At 41.2% G+C, this 24,367-nt stretch overlaps 1 long non-coding RNA gene across 1 annotated transcript; it reads right to left on the reverse strand.

Moving 5' to 3' along the window:
- Positions 1 to 292: 292 nt before the first annotated feature.
- LOC116676688 (uncharacterized) lies at positions 293 to 21,190 on the reverse strand. The gene is made up of 4 exons (XR_004328808.1): positions 20,936 to 21,190; positions 15,203 to 15,205; positions 7,711 to 7,714; positions 293 to 310 (listed from the first exon to the last, which is right to left on the reverse strand). It is a non-coding gene; the product is annotated as an uncharacterized LOC116676688 (long non-coding RNA).
- Between the last annotated feature and the right edge of the window lie 3,177 nt (positions 21,191 to 24,367).

A 24,367-nucleotide genomic window follows, 5' to 3' on the forward strand; every position in this document is an offset into this window, starting at 1 on the left:
CAACATTTAGACTCAGTCTTTGAGAGATAAAATAGGTAGCACACCGCTACCGTGACGGCCGCCATGCGCTCCGTCACACTTATGAGACTGTTTTAGCACCTTACATCCGGCGGTATTCCCATGTGGCACCGGAGCAAACCTGGAAGTGGAACGTCATAAATATAGACTAGCATTCACCCATTCATACACTGGTGGCAGAGGCTTTCATGAAGGAACCAGCTCATCAGAAAAGAAAGGATAAAGACGCACGCACACACTCACACACACACACTCACACACACACACACACTCACACACACACACACACACGCTCACACACCCCAAGCCATCAGAATTTGGGGTTTATTATCTTTCCCAAGGACACTTTCACACCTAGACTGCAAGGGCCAGGGATCAAACCACTGTCGGACTACATAAGACATTCATTATTATTTGATGTTTTTGTTCTGATGTCTGGAACATATTATTCCTATATCACTCCTAAATTGCCTTCAAGCTATTGATAAGAGACAAAAAGGATCATAAAAAGTCTGACAATTATACCATTGCATGGGGATCTATAAACAGTGCCATGGACGAGGGATGGTTAAGTGTTTCACTTTTACAAGTGAACATAATTCTCCGTGTTGCTCCACCACCTTTAGTTGTCTCAAACAGTTCAGGTGGGGAAGGGGAGGGTAGAACTTGCTTGACAAAAGGATTGTAAAGGATGTAACGTTTGGCCGAAGTTAAGTGCTTAGTCCAGTTTGGACCTTGTTAATAGACACTTTAATGTCTTTCAATACAAATTCTTCTGTTTGTGCAACATTTAGCTGATATACTCACTGTAAGAAAGGCCAGTCTCGGCCTGGTTTATTTCGCCCCATACAGCAGTTGTAAGTAAGCAAGTAAATAAAGTTTATTTATATAGCACTTTTCGCAGATAAAAATCAAGTAGTCAAGTGGAACTTTATTTGTCCCAAAAGGGGCAATTGGTTGGACTACACAAGCTCAATACAAATAAAATAAATAAACATGTAAGAACAAAATATGAAACAAATTTAAACAAATGATATGTAATTCCCATTAAAACTTGTAAAAAGAAAAATCACAAAGTGCTCACAATAAAGTGAAATACAAGAACTAAAAGACATGTGAATACAAAGGGAAACATAGGTACACCAAAGCAGACAGCCATTAACACCCATGTCTAACTAAAGTTTGCTTTTGTTGTACATGCGTCAGCTGATCATAGCAAAACTAAATATTAACAGTGAAGTTTCAGTCCTCACCCACTCTATTAAACAGGTGACAGTGATGGAAATATCCCTGATGACTAGCACGGAGACATCACAAGAGGTTGGATCAACAGCCGAGGACTGGCATCATTAAAGGTCAGTGCGTCGTCTTGTCCAGGTGCCAAGAAAGCAAATAGTACAGTGTCATTTAACAATGAGGAGATGGAGGTAAAGATAGGAGGGTAACGAGGAATGAAAACGAGCTAGTGAAACGCCTCTGGCCGCTCGGCGACGGTAGTCAAGTGTTGAGGAAACCGGCGCGGCGCTTCCTGTGTGATTACATGTTTAATTTACTTCACATCTCAAAAAATTGTCTGCTATGACAGAGCCAATTTACAGTGATCCCCGAGTGAGTGTCAGGCAAACGAAAGGAAGCCTGCAATGGAAGCGCTCCCCGCAGCCTTTTAATGGAATCTCAATGAACCTCCCGAGCCGGCGGGTCCGGGAGAGCAGACAGCCCCCGCCATTAGAGCCGAGGACCCGCTTTACCCGAACAGCCCTCGCCTCGGCCCGTCTGTTATTATCGCTTCACTCTCCCAGGGTGAAACGCCGCCAGGCTGAGAGGGGAGGCAAAAGAAGCAGCGGGCAAAGAGGGGCGGTGACACTAACATAGGCCTGTGTACCTTGACATTTGCTAGATTCAGTTCAGTCAGAGGTGGGGGGCGAAATAGCAGCTCTCTAAATTGACAGAGCTGGACACTGTGTTTAAATTGATAGCTGATCACCAGGCTGGCCCTAATGTCCAATCTAGATTCCAAATAGACAAGCAAAGCATGGATATTGCCCACGGTAAGTGTCTATCTGGCTGTCATTGCAAAGCAAGGTAAAAGAAAGAAAAACTCCGCCTGCGAAACATTATTCAAATGATTTGAATGTTCTTTGGGAAATTTCAGGTTAAAATTGCAGAGCTACGATTGAAGGTGTGTGCACTCCTATCTCAAGGACGTGAACATGTTGTCTAAGAGCAGTCCGCCTTCCACCAAATTAAATCCTGCAAATTAAAGACTGCTGTCAGATCCGCAGCAATACACATGTTAATGCAACGCAGTTTAAACAAACACTTAACATTCCAGCCGAGCACAGTCTTTAACTTTGGCAGACTTTCTATAGAATCAGTCTATTCATACCTATACATTGATTTATTACAATAATCTGTCCCTGCTACTTTTCAGCCTATACTAGCTTAAGTAACAATTTACAAATGCAACATGTATTATAATTCTGCGCGTCTGCGGTTTCTCCTTTCCAATGCCATCTAACCATGAGGAACCCCTGCTCTTCAACGCTTCAGCACTGCCGTTAAAGCGCCCACATACAGTCATCTTCGCTTTGAAATATGGAAATAAATGGAAATGAATGTTCCACTGACGGACCCAAAGTGAGTGAAGACTAAAGCTGTGTTCCAGTACCACACTCCAAACTAATTAGAGATGTTCTGATACTGACACCAGTATCGGAAAAGCTTCCGATTCTGCCTACAATGCTGGTATCGTTACTGGAAAGTCCTGGAGTTAATGCACCAGTCTAATTCTACGGAATATAGCCCTGAACAAAATCTACTTTAAAGAAGTGTATTTCTGTTATTTTTCAGTTATGACTCATTGTCAAACTGGAAAATAAAAAGAAAGTTCTATGGTGTTCATTGTTTGTGTTTGTTCGTGTTTCCCAATCCGACCCATTATCTCTAAATGCGTAAAATACGGACATTTGGGGATAGGCTGTCTGTGTTTGATGTGACGAAAAAGAATGTGTAGAACGTACTTGGGAGAGCAGCATCTAGACGGGGTCTAGCGAGTTGTATGTAAGGGGGAAATTCCACTTAGGGAGCGGAGTAAAGGGGAGGACTTTCACCCAGGAGAGAGGGGTTCATGTCCCGCGTGTCCTTAACCGTCCCGTTATTGCCGCCTGTCAGGGAAGCCGCTTTCTTCTTTAGCTGTCCCGCGTATCACAGTACCATAAGCCCACCCACGACCTTTTCCTAAACCTAACAGCGCCCAAAGGGAAGCCAGTAGTCCCGACCAAGCGTGTGTTATATACAACAAAGGCACCTGACCAAGCGTCCGTATTTTACGAGATGGGAGTGAGAATGTGTTGAGAAACCATATCACATCAATACAGGGATGGTAGTATTCAGCTGTTAAAACATAATAGAATATATGACATAATGGTATCGGATCAAGTTCAGGTATCAGAATCGAGAAGCAAAAAGTGCCATCAAGCCATCTCTGATACTAATTCTAAGCAGGTTTTTTGGATGTAGTGTGTTCACACTAGAAATGTGACTCAATAAGGTCAGTATGCGTAAAATATTTCAGGCTGAATCCAAACGACCCGCACCGCAGACTCACGAACTGGACAGGGTGTTAGGAACGTTCCTGCAGCTTTCCAAATCCACATTTAGTAAATTATAAGCTTCATCATGCAGGGTGTGTGTGGACTCTCAGAAACAGAGTCTGTTTATCATGCAGATAAAAGATTCAGATGTACAGTATAGCGATATGTTTGTTTTTTCTATTATCGTCGCTGTCGTGCTGAAACTTTGTCCGTGTCCATATTTTGTCATTTTAATGTTTTCATAAACTAATGCTACTGAGTACCCTTAACGTCCGTTGAGGTTAAAAACACTTAAAAATGTAGCCTTTTTTATTTCATTTCCGGAAAAAGAAAAGGGTTTTGAAAAAACAAGGTTTCCCATGACAGTGATGTTATGTAAAATATGTAGTAAAATATGAGAACAACACTCGTGATTTAGCTATTCATAGTTTACAGTTCAAAAACACAACGTTTTGAAGATCAGTTTGTCTGTTGTTGTTGTTGTTTAGATCTTTAGGGGTTTCATTTATTGTTGTAGTGAGATTTGATATTTCACACATACAGAATATGCAGAGGCCTGGGATAAGTATTCTGTTACATGGCCAAACACACCCTGCCGTGATGTCAGGGTCCTGCTGTGGCTCACTGCCTTTGTGCCACCCTGGTGGCCATTTTGTATATTGTGTTGTGTTTTGTGCTTGTTGCTGTTTCCCATGTGTGGTTACCTGTCTGTCATGTGTCTTTGTCTCTTTCCATCACCTTATATAGTCTGCACTTCCTGTCTTGTTAGTTTCCCTCCTTTCCTGCTCTCACCTGTTCCGAATTATTGTCTTGTTGGTCCAGTCCTCTGTCTTCCTGTTAATTGGTCTGTGTATTCTTACACCCTTCTGTCCCTCTTTCCTTTGTTTGTTCATCTCTCTGTTTGTCCTGTCTGAGTCCTGGTCGTCTGTAGAGTTTTAAGTTTGCAAGTTTTTAATTTTTTTAGTCAGAATAAAGCAAGTTTGTCTGAACTTCGGCCTGAAAGAGTCTTCCATTTGGGACCTCCTGCTGCATCGTGACAGATCCTTTTTCACCGAGAGAGGGAGAGATAGAGAGAGTGAGAGAGAGAGACTGCAAAGTTAGACTGCAAACTTAGTATTTAGTACTGCTCTATACAATTAGTATTTAGTTTGGTAGTGGGACACAGCATATATCCTGATATGGAGGACAAAACCAAAATCACTGTGGACTTATATTTGTTTCTTTATAACCCAAGCAAAAAATGCTTAAACGCATATTTCTCCTACTGCAGCAAAAACATTTTCAGCCACAAGCAAAAGTTTTTGATTCTAAATCAAAACGTTTTTGTGATTGCAGTGAGAGAAACATGCTCTCAAACTTCTTTTTTTGCTTCGGTTGTAAAGAAACAAAAATAACTCCATAATTCATAATTCATTAACTGCAATCAGGAAATGTTTGTATTCAAGGGTAGAAAGGGGTTCACGTTCACTTTTTTTTATTACCCACTCCATTAAAATTGAATTTTTAAAGTCTTTACTCAAGTCATTTTTCAGTAGGAAAAATGTGCATCTACTCATGTCCTACAATATGAAGCATACACAATTACTTTGATGGTAGAGTAGGTTTTTTAATGTAGCATTTGTAAGCTAAATCATGCACAGTATCCTGAAAAAAATATTTTAAGAAAGTAATACATAATAAAAAACATTTTTTTAAAGTTACCAGAGACCTTAAGTCATTTTCCAGCAAGCATTGAATCAGCATCGTACAGATTACTTTTTGGCTAAAAGGTTGGTAAACTCTAACAGTGACTTACTTATAATCTGCAAACACCGGGGTGAATATAACACCTCCGCACGCCTGAATCTGGTTTAATAATAAGACATGTATTAAGCCTGTCCTGGTCCTGTCTACTGTTCCTCTGACAGCTCCACACTGAGGCTCTGTGTCCTGAACCTGCTGTGAAACCAGCCTGAACATGTTGCTTTCTGCAGCATGGTCCTTTACTATTTTTTTTGTGCACAAAAAACAAAGCTCATTCCTGTGACGGGGGTGGGTGGTGGGGGGTGGGGGGGTTGCATGCAGGGTTCTGGGTATGTTTACTGTTTGGCTAGACCGATCCCAGCCATGGAGAGACAAGATGAATTTGACGGGTAATGTAAAAATAACAGACAATCATAAATCAAGGAAGCGGGCGTCGAGAGTCGATGATGAGAGTTAATCAATACAGGCCTGACTTTGCCATTGTGCGAAATGGCACTCCATTTATTACAGGGGGGACTTGGAGGAGAAACATTATTCATATTAGAGTATGCACACGCTGGTGGGAGAGAGGAAGGGAGTGATGTAGGAGGGAGCTGCTTGGTCATTGCACTGCTGGTGAAAAGGGCCCACACTTAAAGGAAGACTTGACCCTAAGAGATGAGAAATTACTCTCCGTTTAATCAACCGATAATTAAATGTCCACACAGCAATGTCAACCTTCTTCTAAACACTACAGCGGAGTAGTAATGTTTTTCTATAAAAACCTAAGTTTAAATCCTACTAAGAGGTTATTTGGATATAATATCTAAAAGTGTATCTCCTGGTCCACATGAGTTCAGCTTTTAGGCTTTATTGTTAGTTTTGAGAGCCAGAAAGCCTGAAGAAGGAAGCGCTTGGTGCATGATACAAAGGGAAAGAAAAGTCCAGTGAAATGGAGCAAAAACAAAACAGTTTACCTTCTTATTTAACTACAACTGTCCATGTTAAAACATAATGGTACTGTACATAGGCGCCGTCAGGATTCTATTTGATTCTATTTAATAGTTCCGCCGGCCAACATCGAGGTTCCCTCTTATTACATAAGTTATTACATAACAAGAGTTATCTCGAGACACTTTACAGATAGAGAAGGTCTAGACCACACTCCAGAATTTACAAGGACCCAACAGTTCTAGTAGTTTCCTCCAGAGCAAGCAACAGTGCGACAGTGGCGAGGAAAAACTTCCTTCTAGGCAGAAACCTCGGACAGACCCAGGCTCTTGGTAGGCGATGTCTGACGGTTGGGGTTAGAATGAAGAGTGGAAATAACAAAAATAGAAAAAAAATAGTAGTTTGTAGCAGTCTTATGCATGCCAGTGCCGAGCAGGAGAAATAGAGATTGAAGTTTTTATGCACTGACGTAACTGATACACCACCACCATGAAACTGGAATTAGCCCACCACACGCATTTTTAATGCCAGCCAACAGGCCAGGTTCGCACAATCATCATTGCAGCTCTCATAAAGTAGCTCATGTTTGCAGAAGTCCTGCAAAAGGCCAAATATTGTTTTGTGGTCAAATTGGTAAATGGAATAGATTTGAGACGTTTTAAGGTGTTTCCATTCATTTTTGCACTGAATCACACAACATTCAAGCTAACTTTTGCGATGAAAAAATGCAGGAAAATGGATCTACCTACAAATGATTAATACTGCTCAAGTTGTAATAGTGCTTATGCGCCAACTGATAGCAACAAATCAAGCTACAATAACACAACAACGACGCTATCAAAACATTGCTATGATGATGCAGATGCACATAAATGCCAGACACAATGTATTATTTTGCTCGTAAATTAAATCAAAAAGTCTTGTCTCCTCGTTCATCCACTCATATCTGTCTTTGTTGACAACCACCATGCTGCAAAGAAAGCGTAAATGACCTAAAACGTCTTCTTCTTGGTTTTATGACGGGTTGCAATCATAAAATGACCTAAAACATAATCACAATTCATTATTTATTTGGCAAAATAACATTTCCGTTATTGTTTATCTCGTAAGCCGATTAAGAAAAAATATGATCAAACGTACAATCTTTGTGTCGATAATCATGAAATTCCATCAAATTTCAGCCGATATTACTTAATTTGCATAAAAACGTGTGGATGAAATCATGGCATACTGTACATGTTTCAATGCAATGCACAATTAACAACAAATGAAAGTTTATGCAAGTTCTCATCCGTCCTCAGCATCTGTCATCTACCCCAATGATTCCCTACACATTTTAAACACCATGTTTAGGATATTTGGAGTAGGATTTCTCTTTTGGGGTTGTAGAGGTAGGAGCAGGAGATTACAGACAGCTTTCTGCCACACGACTGATTTGAGTGGCTGTGACTGGCCTCCTCTGGGGAAATCGGGCCTTAGGAGTGGGGCTTCTGATTTACTCCAGGCCCTGGCATGTCTTGCTGATGAGCTCCAGGCCGCCCCGGCCCCATGTGGGGATTGGCTCTGACCAATATGTTCCCTTCCACTCAAAAGGACAGGGCTAATGTGCTAGAATCCAGGGCCCTCAGCAAACCCCCCTTCCACCTTCATTTAAGACTCTCTCTATCTTGCCTGACTCTCCTGCTCTCCCATAGCTTCTGCTTCTTCATATCAGAGCCTCTCTATCTGTCGCCACCTCTCTCTGCCTCGCTCATATCAGGACCTCTTTTCCCATCTTCCCCTCTTCTCGCCTTCGCCTCTCTCTCTCATCCCTCTCTGCTGCTGCTTCCTGGTGCTGCAGTCATTTTTCCTCACCCAAGGCTCATTCCTAGGTCTGAGAGGGAATGTATGGCTTTATTTGTATGGCGCCAGCATTTTATTGGATTCCTATTGCTTTGGAACAGAGGTACCACATTCCAAATTCATCAAGGGCCAATTTAATTCAAAATTCATGAAGTGGGCATCCGTCAAGGTGCTGGCTCCAATGCGCTTTGTGTGTTCTCAGGGTGCCTGCCGTATGCACAAGAAACCATCAGTAACTCCAGTCCCATTTCCCTCTCTGATTAGAAACTACTGGGTGGTTTCCTTTGGCTCAATACAGGATTTCATCAAAACAATACCTCATTGCTTCTTTTCTGGTGGCCAAGGTACATCATCACACGCAAGTCAGATACACCAGTATCTTCCAAGGCCTAACTCTTATCTAATACAGTCCGTCACCACTCAAGAGATGGAAGCTTTCCTGTCTGTCATATTCTCATTCTGCCATCAGTAAAGCTGTCTGTCTTACTTACTCAAACACATTTTTATATATGTGAATACCTCTCTGATTCCATGCACACTCACAGTGATCCATTATTGTGTTAATGACCTGCCAAGATTTTGAGGTACAGTTCTCTATTCCCCTGCTGGAACTTTTTTTCTGTCTGTATCTCCAGACTTTCATCAGAAACTGCCCGCCTTGCAAGGTGAGAGCGCTCGTTTGGGCAATTTATGGGCCCCTGATGGCCTCCTTGGGCAGATTTAGCAAGCTAATATTTGGAGTTTTAATATGCATTGAGAGTTCCTGGAGGCTGGCTGGCTAATTTTTCTGCAGGGTTACAGCCCAAATTCTATGTCCCAAGTATAATAAACAGCATGGAAATCTGATAGACTTTGCTTCAGAAATGTGTAGAATTACAGTGAGCATCTTTATCATAACAATAGGTTTACTGGCCTGTCCACGGTGCAATCTTGACATATTCCTCTCAGGGGCTTTACAGTTTGTGTATGAATTTATATATGTATACTGTGTGTGTGTGTGTGTATATTTATGGTGGGCAGGACTTAAAATAAAGTCAGGTCACCGGTGTTGACATATAAAGATGGCAAATAAATGCAGACATTTAACAAAACAGTCTGATGTTAAAAACCTAATTTTGTTATTGTCATATTTACGATGACTTGCACTTCTGTGGTATAGGAACCATAGCCTAGTGTATTTTTAAATTAATTGTAAATGATACGTTTTCTTATAGGATGTTTTATCTTTGTTCAAGAAATTTACATTGTACCACATTGCTTTCATTATTTTTTCTTTTTATTATTGTTGTTGTTTTGATCTTATTTTAGGTCTGAAAATATTTTGATTTATGTTTTCACATTGACAGCAGCAATATATAAAGCATGTTAAAAGAAATGCACTGTAACTTATTTACTATAACATACAAAGCAATTTACATTCGGTACATTTTCAATTCTTAAAAGTATAATATTAAGATAGTGTCTTTTCAATAAATATCTACAGCCCATGCCATCAGTTGTGCAGTTCTACAGGGTGAGGGTGACCATAAAAAAAAAAACCAATATACATTTACCACAAAATGTCCACATGGTTTTATTTTGCTAAAGATTTTACTTGGGGGTTTCAAAATACATATACACAATACACACACACACTCTTTTATAAAATTTTAGAATTACCATGGACCCAGTTGCATTGTTTTTAACCAGGGCAGCAGTTTCCAGATTACTTTATGTGTTTACATATTGCAAAATGGTTCTCCAATGTTTTATCATTTAGTTTTTTAAATGATAGCAGATAAAGTAAACAGAATGAGCCTTTTGACCATTGGATAATGGTGGCTGATAATGGGCAATGTAGATATTGCATTAATATCAGCCACCCACTCGGGTCGTTGGTATTTTGTCGGTAATGGAGTGGTACGAAAATTTTAAGTGACCCCAAACATTGCCCGGGTAGTGTGTATATATTATATATATATATATATATATATATATATATATATATAATTTACCATTTACACACAACTTTCTTCTTTATGATAGAAAACTAGCTAAAAAGGGTGTGAGAGTGTATGAAGTGACAGGGCCACAGGTGAGAGTCTGATGTATCTTACTGTATACCCAGTCAAGAGCTTGCATCACTCTCTGTCCCCTCTGCCTCTCCCACACCATTCTGACCTCCGAAGACTATGTTGAAAATTTCACACAATCTCCCTGCACAGCAGTGGTTGCACCAGCGCTGGGAGCCAATATGTTGCCATAATTGGGCCTGTAGTGGGGGCAGAGTCCAAGGCAATTAATCCTTTCCTCCTGTTGTTTGCACCCTGGTTGGCAGTGACAGGGTGCAGCGTAATTGGACAGGAGCACACTTGTCCCCTCCATTTTACATTAATATCCCCTCAACTACAGACTCTAATCCCGGCCAGGTTGAGAATCCCACTTCTGCCACCAATATCCACTCAGTCTCTTTTCCTGCTCTCCCACCCCACCTGTCAACTCCCCCATCGCCATGCGGGGCTAATCATGGCCCAGATGAGCTGAGAGCGAGATTGAAGTGGGTAAAATGGGCGGGGGTTTTGTGTGTGTGTGTGTGTGTGTGTGTGTGTGTGTGTGTGTGTGTGATGTGTGTGTTGTGTGTGTGGTGTTGTGTGTGTGTGTGGTGTTGTGTGGTGATGTGCGTGCGTGGTATGTGTGTGTGTGCGTGTGTATATTGCGTGCGTGCGTGCGTTGTGTGTGCGTGCCTGCCTTCCTGCATGCGTGTAGGCCAAGAAAGGTTTGTGTGTGTAAAATTGCACAAATGAAAATCAGATTTTGCATTGAATTCACTTTTTCTACACTGAAAAGATGGAATGGCACTAGCACAGCATCTGAAGAAAAAACAACATTTGAAGGGTTCTGTGCCGATTCTCACAAGAGTAGTGTCAACCATTAACTTACTTTAGCCCACGGTCTGGGTGAATATTCCATTCAGACTGGTTGTAGGGTGTCCTTTAAAAAGAGATAAATGACACCTACTAGTGGTTCGAGTGAGAAATTTCTGTTTACTGTTCTAAATGAATGTGCTAAATTAAAACACAATGAAACCGATCTTCTTCACTACACTGAGTGCATTCTTTCAGTGCACGCCCTCTGAACACCACATGATGACGCTAACACACAAGCTGCAGGAAGTAAGCTACACTGTCCCTGTCGGTCCTCGGTCTGTGCTCTCTGCACGATCCGTCATGCGCAAGATGTTCGCGCAAACACAGATTATAATCCGCTTTTACGCCGCCACTGTGCTCGGTTGTATGCCACCATAATTAACGCTTACACTTCCTAAGGTTTTGAATACAACCCAAGGACAAATGCTAATTATAGCCCACAGAAGACTACCTGACATTCAATGAACTGTAAGCTAAGCTACTAGTCCACATGCCACACAACATTATAATTTTGTATCTGTTTTTGTTTATTCCTACATATAATCCGATGAATATTTTTTATTTGAGTACTTATAAATGTTATTATGTTTACTTACAATTTTCTATCTCTATGCTCTCCATATGCCAATTTTCTTTTTTTCTTATTTTGAAGGCAAAATCAATTATTTTCCAGTCTTACAGTTTTTATCTGTGTGTAATTTGACGGAGATTTGTCACAAGGGGCGGCTCATGGACGAAACCATTTTACAAACAAACATCTTGCACATGCACATGCCATGGTGGATCGTGTGGGCAGCACAGATCGGGTGCCGACAGTCCTTCTGAACTGATTTGTTCGTTTTTTATGTTGCTTGGGGGACATGACACGGCTGGATAGCTAGCTTGTCATGTTGTTAAACATCCCGTCAAATTACACTTACTGTACTGTTTGTCAACTGTACACAATGTTGTACAATGTAGGTAGACTTATCCTGCTAGCATAGTGTTAGCTTTCTGGCTCGTAGCTAAGCTAAAGTGTTCTGTAAGATGAGCAGAACAGAACCAGGACCACCACCATGTTGCATACTGTAGATCTAAGGACCATCCTATTTACTGGAGCAGTGAACATTGTTTCCACAGCATAAGACCCTTATCGGATGAGAATGATTGTATCAGGTATAACAATCACCCTGGCCAGGTGGGCCACCAGGGCGCCTCAAGCTATGGATTATTCTAAAATGATTTCTGATCTTCTGTGTTGGAGCAGTGATGAACCGTGGTAGTTTCCAGCTGACTGGACTCCGCTGCACTCACAACTTCACTGGCATTCAATTCTCCATCTAATCTTCATTATTGAGGGACAAGAATAACATTAAAATGTATCCTCTGCATTATGTCTCTTGGTTCTTATTTTAGATTGAAGAATATAAGAAATGAATACAATTCATTCAGGAACACTCTTGTCATAGATTAAACAATTCATTGCAACAAATAGATATACAGTTATGCTTGGCCTTGATAGCTCCGCTCCTGATAATGCTCCCTGGACCAGCCAAGCAGCAAGCTGAAACAGGGAGCACCATGCAGAAACCACCCTGGGTGAATAAAATAGTGAGCCAAAAGAAAGACATTGAAAACCATTTCAAACCTTGACTCATGTTAGGACTCTGAACTAGGAAGGTGGATGCTGGGGTGGGGGGGCAGAAGTGAGCGAAGCAGCCTCAGTGTGACAAGGACCAGTGAGGAGGGAGTCTGATTTAAAAGGACCGTCTTGATGTGAGAATGACTGTGATTGGTTGTGACTGTGACTGATTGGAATGTTAATCCAATCAGCGGGCGTATGACTTCCCAGTCCTGCATGAACTAATGCTAAGCTTCATTAGTAGTGGTACGTATTTGTGTTCTTTGACTTCTACCCTCATGCAACTCCTCCGATTTATTTAACCCCTGTGTTGTCTTTACCGTTGTCCATGAACTTGTCATTCTGGGTCAAAATAGAAAAATGCAGATTTTTATGGAACTTTTTTGACGCTTTTTAATGATTTTGGAGGCTTTTTTAAATGTTTTTGTTCCTCTTTTCAACGCTTTTTTGAAATTCATAGTCAGTAAACCAAATAAAATTACATTATACAAATTTTTGACTTTGAAAAAAAGTGGATATGAATTTTGACTATCAGTCAAAATAATTCATAATATCTGTTAGTTTTTTTTAATCAGAAAATGTTGAGTGACTCACAGACTGATGTTTGTTCAAGATGCTATGAAATTAAATAAAACAACAAAAATTCAATGGAAGTAATCATTAATCTTACCTGCGAACATGGATGCATGGATGTACAGTATATATTTTATGGGTTCCATACATCATACATGCATCCATCCAAGTTATTTGGGGGAAATTTGGTTGTTAAAACCCGTATTTCTAATATAAAAAAAAATGTGAAAACGGGTCAAATTTGACCCGAGGACAACACAAGGGTAAATGGCACACTGCAGGCGTATTGGAAGCGTGTCCAGGCAAAATCCATCCATCCATCTTCGTCCGGTTATCCGGTGTCGGGTCGCGGGGGGAGCCGCTTTAGCAGGGGATCCCAAACTTCCCTTTCCCGAGCCACACTAACCAACTCCGACTGGGCGGTCCTGAGGCGTTTCCAGGCCAGGGTGGAGATATAATTCCTCCACCTAGTTCTGGCAGCGGCAGCAGCGCCACGTCGGACACGTTTCTGGTGTGCAAAGACAAAGAAAGTGCCACGGAGCCCCCACGCACCGGAAACGCCAAGCTCACGCCACACAGGCAGTGTGCAGCCAGCCTTACATTGCAGTCGCAAAATGTTGTTGGGTACTTCCTGTCAGTAGACACAAACCCAAAAAGTTTACAATGATTTCTGTAGAACTTCTAGTTTATTCAGCTATTCATCGTATAAAGGGGACATTACCTGTCTCAAATACATGCTTACCTTACATGCTTCCTTTAACCTCAGACCTTTTAAAATGCCATCATCTCCTTCCTCCCCTCTCTCTAATCCCCAAAATGGCCATATTATTCTTTTCCCTTGAACACCGCCGCCACCAACCACCACCCCCCTCCACCCTCACCCCCACCCGTAGTCTCTCTCTCTCTTACCTCCTCTTTTTCTGGGCCATTTCTAATCTCTTCAAGCGACTCTTCTGAGCCTAGGTGTGCTTCGAAAACAAATCAATAGAAGTATAATAGCACTGTGTATGCTTTGAAATTTTTATATCATTCTTTTTTTTCTTCTCTATTTTGCCCCTCGCCATGCTTACTTCTCATGCATCAAGAGGTGTGTGTGTGTTGCGGGGTGGGGTGGGGGGGGGCATACAGTAGAGTGCCCTCGTAAACTTTATTTAGTATTCTATGAATTCCAGATCAGTTATGTTTCATAATGACACAGCAATGCGGTCAGCCGGTGGAGGGAGAAGGTGGAGGGTGGGTGGGGGATTGCAGGTGGAGAGGAGACAGGGAAGGCAGAGGGAGAAAAAGGAAAAATCAATACAACTAGCACACTTTTTTTCCCAGGCATGGCAGAGAGAGGGGATCTATTGTGGGGGGAATGATGATTTATGTCAGGTGTGGAAGGGCCGTTAGGGTGCGTCGGGGACGAAGGTGTGCGCCGATAATGATTAATGCCCCCCCTCCATCCTGGAGACAACCCAGCCAGCACTCTTTCAGTCTACCACCACACACCAACCCCCTTCCCCTCCTCCCCCGACACAGGACCTTTACCTCCTTCTCACAGCTGCAGTGCCAACCTTCTCGTCAGACTAAATGTGCAGTTGAAACGCATTGCAAACTACAAGTGTACGCATCAACCATCACTGACTTTCATTCAAAATTTTAGAAATATTACATGTGGCATTTGAGCCACTCTGAGTTGTGTTGCAATAGTTTGCAGGGAAATGAATCCCTGCATTCTGATCATTGTGTGATGTCCCGTTGTCTTCTTGTGTTCTAGCACAAGTATTTCACAACTACTGTTTTCCATCACATTGTTTATAGAGAAAGAAAAGTTACAAGCGAGACCGATGGAGTGTACTTTGTTGTTGCAGGAAACATATACCTGTTACACAAACTCTCAGGCAGTCCAGTGCTTGTGTTTGGGGTTTTAAAACTTTCTTGCGACGGCGATGGAGGCCGGGATGTTTGGTGTTTTCTGTCCGGGACTCTCACACCGCCTCGGACCACAGCTCAAAACATTATGACAGGTCTGATCCATGCTTACATGACTGGCCACTGCAGCGTGACTTGAGGTTGCATTTCTCTATAAGTTGAGTCAGTCTCAACTTTTCGCCTCAGGCCCACTGCATTTTTTTTGTGTCTTATTTTTTATCTTATTTGTTATTTCTAGTATTTTCTTGTATTTTCTGAATGTGAGTGATTGAGTATATTTAACTTGCTGCTTTAAAATAGAAATTTCCCAATTTGGGATTAATAAAGTCCATCGATCTATCTATCTATCCATCTATCTAGCCATCTATAACTGTTTTGGCTACATCATTTCACTTTACCTCCATATAGTTCCCCCCCCACAAAGCATCCCGGAAGTCAGGAACTCTGTACTGTCTGTGTGCACTCTATTTTTTCATTTTATTATTATTATTTTTTTTAAATCACATCATTTGTGTTGAACTGGAGCCGACATGCTGTTAAAAGGAGAAATACTCAATGAGTGTTTAGTGATTTGAAAAAGAGCCCACGCTGTCCAAACACAAAACAGATGCTGGGCAGAGTCAGAAGTTCAACCAGAAGACAGCAATGGCATTCTTTAAGGGTTTTGTATTTCTGATTGGAAAAAGCCAGTAATAAATCATTAACAAAACAAAAGCAATCCGGATGCTCCATTAGAGCTTTTGACTTAAGTTGAAGGTCTAATTATTTTAGTTTTGGGGTCAGGAGGGACCTTCATTTGTAACATACTGACACCAAATGAAAGACAGAAACGAAGCAGCATCACTTGGAAAGACACTTAGACATAGAGACACAAACTAGTTAAATGAGAAAATGATTCTCTGATGATACAGGAGAGAGTGAAATGTTTCGTCCTTCTAGTCTATATTGATGACGTTTCATTTCCGGGATTGCTTTGGCCAGATGTCCTTTCTTTTCACCCGCATGTCTGTTACGTTCCTCTTTCTTTGTGTTGTTGTTCTGAACTCCAGTGGATTTATGTATCCGCATGGTGCTCAGCCGTATCGTATAGTCGGTGCTTCAGTTAACACTAGAAGTGCCGGGATTCCATATCTACTAGAATTGCCGTGAGCGGTCACTTATGTGTTAGGATATATTTAGAAAAACAAAATAACCAAAATGTAGAATTTAATGAGTTAAATTATACAATTGAGTAGCCTCATAGGCGACACTCATATCTGAAAAATATGGTATGGAAATTAATTCAAGATACCTCATAACTCCAGATACAAAGTATCTTATTTGAACATGTATAACCTAACCGAACCTGGCACTGCCTCTGTTTTGGTGTCTACTGTGGTGCCCCGCTGCCCTTTTTTTCTCTATAAACTCCACTCTCAGCTCCTCTGCCAGTTGTTGCATTAACTTCCCACAAACATACCAATGTCAAAATGTCAAAATGACCGTCATGGCTGTTCTAGTGTTAACCCCAGAATTCATGACTTTGAGCCAAGCTGCTGGTCATTTGGGCAGACATTAGAGTTAAGTTTACTGGACAAAATGTGAGCGTACAGTTGTGATGACAATTAAAGCGCCCATATTATGCTCATTTTCAGATTCATAATTGTATTTCGAGGTTGAGGTATTTTGTAGGTTGAGGTTGTACCAGAATAGGTTTACATGGTTTCATTTTCTAAAAACACCATATTGCCTAGATCCTTTTTTCACCCTGTGTGTTTAGGTTTCGGTTTTATTTACAATATGAGATATCTCACTTGTTTTAACTACAGAGTGAGACATCTCACTTCTTTACTATCTTTGTTGGGAGTCGCACATGCAAAGTAGCAAGGTAAACTCACATTAGCTAGATAACTCTTACTCCAACTTTGGTCAGTCCAAGGCAGGATTAGCTGGAGACTTCTTCTAGACGAGGGACATACATGTGTATATATATATATATATATATATATATATATATATATATATATATATATATATATATCATAGTCTTAAATGTTTGATAGTATAGTAGTGATGGTCAATGAACTTGCGAACCATTGTCTTTATTTCTGAATGACGCTCTCTGCTCAAAGGAAAAAGTTGAAGGAATGGCAATTCAGTGTTTTCAACCTTTTATTGAACAGAGAGCACCATCTAGTGAGCTCAGAAAATAAAGACAGTGGTTTCCAAAGCTTCATTTGACCAAAACTACTGATTATCAGCTAGCAAATTAATTCAATTGCTTTTATATGAGATTGTCTAACAGTGGTTTTAGTGCGTAAATCATGATGTATCTAAGGTCAAATAATTTTTTAAACAAACAAAGGTTTGAAAAAGTCCTGGCCCTGACAACATCAGTGGTCAAGTCCTTAAGTCTTGTGCTGGTCAGTTAAGTGAGGTCTTTAAAGTGATTTTCACTCAATTACTCCAGACGCATACAGTGCCAAAGACTTGGAAGCACTCTACAATCATTTCTGTGGCTTTGTGTATGAACCCCAAGGTCTTGAATGAATTTCGACCTGTAGCTCCCACCTCATTGGTGGTGGAGACTTTTGAGAGGCTGGTTAAGCAGCAGTTACTGAAGGTAAGGAGGGAGGAGGAACAGTTAGACCCTCTCCAGTTTGCTCACAGGACTGGCTGAGGTGTTGAGAATGCAATACTTACATTGTTAAATTCCCTTTACCAACATCTGGAATCCTCAAAAACTCATGCTAGGCTCCTTTTTATTGACTTCACTTCAACATTCATTACCATTCAACCCTACTTACTGTTTAGCTGAGAAACTTCTTTTTAACTTGAACCCTAACTTAACTGGCTGGATACTGGATTTTCTGTCAGACGGGTCGCATTGTGTTAGTGCTTTTGAAAAATAAGACACCAACAACCCTAACTTCTACAGAATCTCCTCAGGTCTGTGATCTTTCACCACTGCTTTTTATTTTATACACAAATGACTGAGTAAGTCTGAGAATAGGCACTGTGTGAAATTTGCAGATGACACTGTTATAGTTAGCCCTTTGAACAATGATGAGGAGTGGCATGGTCCTTCAGTTGATTTCATTGCGTGGTGTGAAAACTTCTGTCTGTCTATCAACGTTTCCAAGATGAAGGATATGATTATTGATTTCTGTAGATCACAGCACAATGTTTCATAAACTGTTATTCAGAGGATGACTGTTGAGACAGTAGACGAATATCAATATTTAGGAACGATTATTGACAGCAAATTATCTTTTGAGAGCAACACAGATGCTGCCTGTAAAAAGGCCCAACAGAGACTTTTCTTTTTGAGGAAGATGAAATCATTCAGTGTGTGCAGGACTCTGATGACTTTATTTTACCAGTATTTTATCGTTTTAGTTATTATTTTTGTATTTTGGTGTGGTACAGTAGTCTTTCATTGACCAACAAGTGTAAGCTAACAAAGCTAGTAAACGTAGCGTCTAAGGTGGTTGGGGTACAGCTACAGTACCACAGCCGCAACACATACAGTATATGATAAACGGGTCAGGGGTAAGGCTAACCAAATTTCAAACTGTCATGATTACCCACTCTTTGGGAAGTTTTATCTGCTTCCATCAGGTCGCCGTTTTAGGCTATCTATGTTAAGAACTAGACGTGCCAGGGATTCTTTTATTCCTGTGACTATTAGGAACCTGAATTCACTTGAGTGTGAATCTTATGAAATCGTTATATATCACATGTTTATTTATTTATTTATTCCTGTCATTGTTCATTATGACATACTGACCTGTGTACTGTCCGATTGGATTCTGCCATTGGCTTTGGGGGAAGGAGTGTCTCCATGTGTTCTAGCATTAACGACTACTCAAAGCGCTTTTACATAGTACAAAAAACATTTACCATTCACACGCATTCATACACTGTGGCCGAGGCTGCCATACATGGCGCCAACTGCTCATTTGGAAAAACATTTACACACATTTACACCCCAATGGCGCAGCATCAGGGGCCACTCAGGGTTCTGTGTCTTGCCCAAGGACACTTCGATTGGGAATGCAGGGCCAGGGATCAAACCTCCAACCTCCCATTGGCAAGCAACCGCTCCACCACTGAGCCACAGCCATCCCTGTTGTGTTTACAATGTTGTTGGTGCATTTTTCCTGTGCATGCGTCTTTTTTCGATATCCTGCTGCACACTAAATTTCCTTTTCTAAGGGTAAATAAAGTGGTACTTGAAATTGAACTTCATTGAAATGCACTCACCCATTACACCTGCTGCAAGTTGCACTTCTGCCACTGAGCAGCTCAGTGTTGGTAATAAGGGAGAAATAGACCTGATCTTTTACTTTACTGTCATTCCAGGATTGAACCAGGATTCAACCGCACTCACTGATCAGCCTGCTGAAGCTGAGACATTATCAAGAAGGCAAGTAGTAAAGAAAGACAATAAAGTCAGGGATCACACCACATTTTTCCATCACATCCCTTTTCCAGATGTCCTGCCTCAGTTCCACGTCATTAGGCTCTCATTATTATGGGCAAGTAAATAGATCAACAGTGGGATCCCAGACACGGCTATTTCAGTTGTTAGGACGTGTGGCCCAATGTCATGAGACCCAAATGCTAAACCTGAAAGCCTGCACGTTTTCTAATCTGAAATCAAATGGCTTTTATTGTCTTCTTCTTGCTGGTAATATGTCAGTGACAGCCTGTGAGCTCCCTTGTTGTTACTCTTGGCTTTTATTGCAGAGTTTATACCAAAAGTCAAATGCATTTTTATTGTAGCTGTTTAATAGTTTGGAATAGCCATTTGTGTGATCTGTCCTCCACATTTAACTGCCCAAATGATGGTAGAGCACAAAGGTCAGTTTTCCAGTCATGTGAAGTACAACTCAACCTGTAAAAAAAGTTCATGTCTAAAGTGACTTTGGAAAAGCTTTGTTATGTCTTAAAAAAACCTGATAATGTAACGGTAGAAAAAACGAATATGATAAAGTCAGTCACTTGCAAGGCAAAATGTATCTAAAGTGTGCTAACATTAGCACGGCCCTGCAAAGCAAAAAGACTGTAACTTAATTTTGGTCGAAAATGAGTCATTGTTTTTGGTACATTAAAGGCCTGCTTTATCACTTAGACAAATATCTTGAGTCCAATGTATTGTTTTGGGAAGAAAATGGTGTGTTCTCTTTGCCGTAACTTCAAATGCCATAGAGAAGCCAAGGCATAACATTAGTTATGGTGCTTTGACTTTGTTTCATGGCGCTTCAGAATGCTCAAAATTGAGTTAAGGTACTCTGCCTTTCTTTTACTGACCATCAAAACAAAGTGACTCTTTACCGCGCTGGAGCTACGGTGTTAAGGGCTACATAACTGTTATCCTGTTATCAATCTCACAACGTGACTTTTTGCACGAAGACAGCGTTGTGGAGAGTGAAACGGGAGACTAGAAAAAGGCGTTCAGGTAGTGTGTCGTTAGGATGACTACAGTAAATAAAGTGCTCCTGTCATCCAAAAGATTTTCAATGTAATGGCTCAATACCTACATCATTTTTACAATGTGGATGAGCTCGTTAAAATTGGATGGCCGTCCGTATTCATTTGAGCCAGATTATAGGCTATCTACCCCCCAATATAGGCATCTTTATTCATATGACAGTAAGTTTTGGTATTGCAGTCACACTGGACACAACGCCCAGGTAAACCAGACAAAATGCCATGCAGCTTCAATAGAGATATACAGGATTCCAAACAGCAAAGCCTGCGCTACACACACGCACGTACGCACACACAAACACACAGCAGAGATCTGTTACTACACGCAGCACACATTCCTGACTGGGAAAAATATCGCTACATTTGTTACTGTAAGTAGGTTACAATAAAACCTAAAAGTAAATACGTAGTGTATTAATACCCACTCACCTGTCTACATGCATACACATGTAGGAAGCGATATGTTTAAATCTGATCTGTGTGGGCTGTCCACTCTCGCCCACTGCGCTGTTTACACAAACACAGCTCTACTCTTAGTCTAAACAGCGAATTTTGACAAACAAGCTAAAACAAAAGCTGTCGGTTTGTAGTCTGTTCATCTCAGCTGGAGCATTTATGGATGAATTTATTCTGGCCCTGTGTAAATGTAATTGATGACCCTTGAGCTAGGACTTGGTATAAATAATGTCAATTTGCACAATGATAGAGCCTAGAAATCCAGACTCAAATCCCAAATATTAAGGGTCTGATATTGAGTAATGAAAGTTGTTCATCTCGAGGGGTGGCACTAAGCGAGCATTTAAAAATCTCACAGCACGCAAATAGACTAAACTACGACCAATCACAGCACCACACTGGGTGACGTAACCAGAGTCCCATACACTTAACTACCTGGTGGATTAAACTGTCGTCATCTGTTTAGCTCGCCTCTGGCCCTACAGCGATGTGATTGGTGCAGCTCGGCTATAGGGGCATTGTTAATGAGCAGCATTGCTCGATGCCAGAGTAACTTGCTGAGCAAATTCAAAATTGTGCTCTTGCAAGAACTGTGGATTTCTAGGGTAACAATGATATGGAGCACAGCATAAATGCCTTCAGGACATACAAGACTTCTAAACTTAGTCACTTTTCTCTCTTTCTAAACTGAACAGCTGTTAGAGGTGTTCACTTTTATTTTATCAATCAGAAGCGGCCATGAAGTTAACGAGCCAATCACACTCTGACATCCCTGATTTAACAAAGTACTGTAGTAAAATGAATGAGCAAAGGGCATATTTTATTTCTTAAGAATTCAACTTTTCTGTATCTCTATCAACTTGCTTTAAAGGTCCCAAGACATGGTGCTCTTTGGACCTTAGTGGTCCCCTAATACTGTATCTGAAGTCTCTTTCCCAAAATTCAGCCTTGGTGCAGAATTCCAGCCACTAGAGTAAGTCCCACAATGAGCTTTCCTTAGTATGTCATTTCTAAGTCTCTAGCTTTTGAGGAGAGGGGGGGCAAGGTGGAGGCTGGGGGTGTGGCCTCGACCAACTGCCACTTTGTTTGTTTGAAAGCCATCATGTCTCTCTCTCATGGGCGGGCCAAATTCTCTGGGCCCCTTTTGACCTCATAAGGGGCTAGATTCCAGCTCTGCCCATCTGAGCTTTTATTTTCTCAAAGGCAGAGCAGGATACCCAGGGCTCAGTTTACAATTATCATCCTTTCTAGCCACTGGGGGACCATAGGCAGGCTGGGGGAATGCATATCATTGTTAAAAAACCTCATAAAGTGAAATTGTCTTGCCTTGGGACCTTTAACCCTGGTACCAAATAGAATAGTATGGTGTTGTTTAATATTGCGATGATTATTTATTATAGGTATTCATGCATCTTTAGAGCAAATGATGTTTATTGCATCTGATCGTTCTGAATTGATTAAAAATGCATTTTTACTTTCACACTATACTTATTGTGAACAGAAATAAATGGCATCACCATGGCACCTGATCAATGTTAATTGCACAGCCCTATGTTGGATACTTCACAATTCATTTGCAGGTAATTTAGTAAATTCCTGTTGACACACTGTAGTGGGGAATCATTTTTGATTTTGCAGAATGTGTTGTTGTTAGTCTTGCAATTACTCTCCTTCCACCTGCCGTCTTGCTCCCCCCCTCTTTCGGTGCTGCTCTGGGTATGCCATGGGGTGATGGATCTCTGGCTCCCCAGCTGTGTGGCTGCAGGACAGGGGCGGTCACTTTTAAGCCCAGCATCAGCACTTTGTCTCTGCCAGAGCTGTCAGAGCTCACCACTCACTACAAAGAAAAAGAACAGAGGAGCAGAAAAAGAGGGAGGTGGGAATGCCGGAGCGGGCCGAGGGTGAGATGGACAGAGTGAGAGATGGCCGTCCGATGAAGGAAATGAATAGATGGAGGAGCCTCGGCAGACAGGAGATGGAGAGAGAAATGAAGGAGAGGAGACAAAGTGCTTGTCTCTTATGTCATGCCACACTTAAGAAAGGCCCTGAAGACACGAATGTCTATGTGTGTATTTGTGAATGTGAGGACATTGTGTTGGCTCACGGAGCCCATCAGTGTTGGAGATCCCATTCATTTTCTTCATAAGGATTTTGATTATTAGCCATAATGTCTAAAGCATCCAGGCTAGGCTGACCACAAGCTATGAGATTCTCAAACAATAGTTTGAGCACCTGTACAAGCCACAAGTCCATATGATATACACCATGTCAAGATTCAAGATTCAAGATTTTTTTTTTTGTCATTCCAAAAAAACTTTGGGTGCAGTAAGTGCAGTGTAGAAAGAAATTACGTTGCATCGGACCACCAAAAAACAAACATGGAAACCAATGTCATGGAGAAATACTGCACTACCCACAATCCTAAGCATAACAGCAATGTCTCTGAATGGCAGATTTGTGCGGATACCATGGAAATGTTTACTGCATCTGTAGTCTAGTTCCATTTCCGAGACTGTTTAAATGCCGCTGGAAAAGATTCGCCGGATGTCACTATTTTCGGCCGGATGTCCGTTACCTTCCTTCCTTGTGTTGGCATAAAAACTACGGAGGATTTATGAGGACTATGGTTAACTGCTTCTCAGATCTCTGCAGGGTAAATCCAGACTATCTGTCCAATCTGAGTTTTCTGTTGCACGACTAAAATAATCTTTGGAATCCCCTTAAGAAATACTAATAAACCAGAGCATGTTTTTCTCCAATCCCAGAATGCTGTGTGGACCAGCCAGTCCCTCCTCCACAGCACTGTGAGGAAGGTCTGACAATGCAAGACTAGGCACTGTCGGACTGCTGTTGAACCAGGGTTAGGAGGAGGGCCATGGACCCATGGAAGTTGGGGGAAAGGTAGATCCTTTGAGATCTTTCAGGTAGGTTCAACCCTGGTCTGAATGGGGTAAAGTCAAAACTGGATTACCAACCTGGCAAATTAGTAGCAAATACTCTTCAATGCTGCTTTAGGAAAAAAGCCAAGTTTATCTCCTACGTAGGAGATATAATATTAAGCGTTCAAGATGACCGTTTAGGCTTTATTAAGCTGTTTGATAGGGAGAATGCCATGCAGAATGAAGTGCTTAGTGGAAATCACAAGGGGATTGAAAGTTTAACCAAATGCAGCATACACTAAAGGCTTTAACTTTTCAGTTAACTAAAAATGTTCACTGTAAGAGATAATATATCCTACAGAATAGGAAATAGACTTAAAGATAACATCTAACACATAGGAGATGAACTTGTTTTGT

Source organism: Etheostoma spectabile, chromosome 3 (assembly GCF_008692095.1).
Source record: "Etheostoma spectabile isolate EspeVRDwgs_2016 chromosome 3, UIUC_Espe_1.0, whole genome shotgun sequence".
NCBI classification, from domain to species: domain Eukaryota; kingdom Metazoa; phylum Chordata; class Actinopteri; order Perciformes; family Percidae; genus Etheostoma; species Etheostoma spectabile.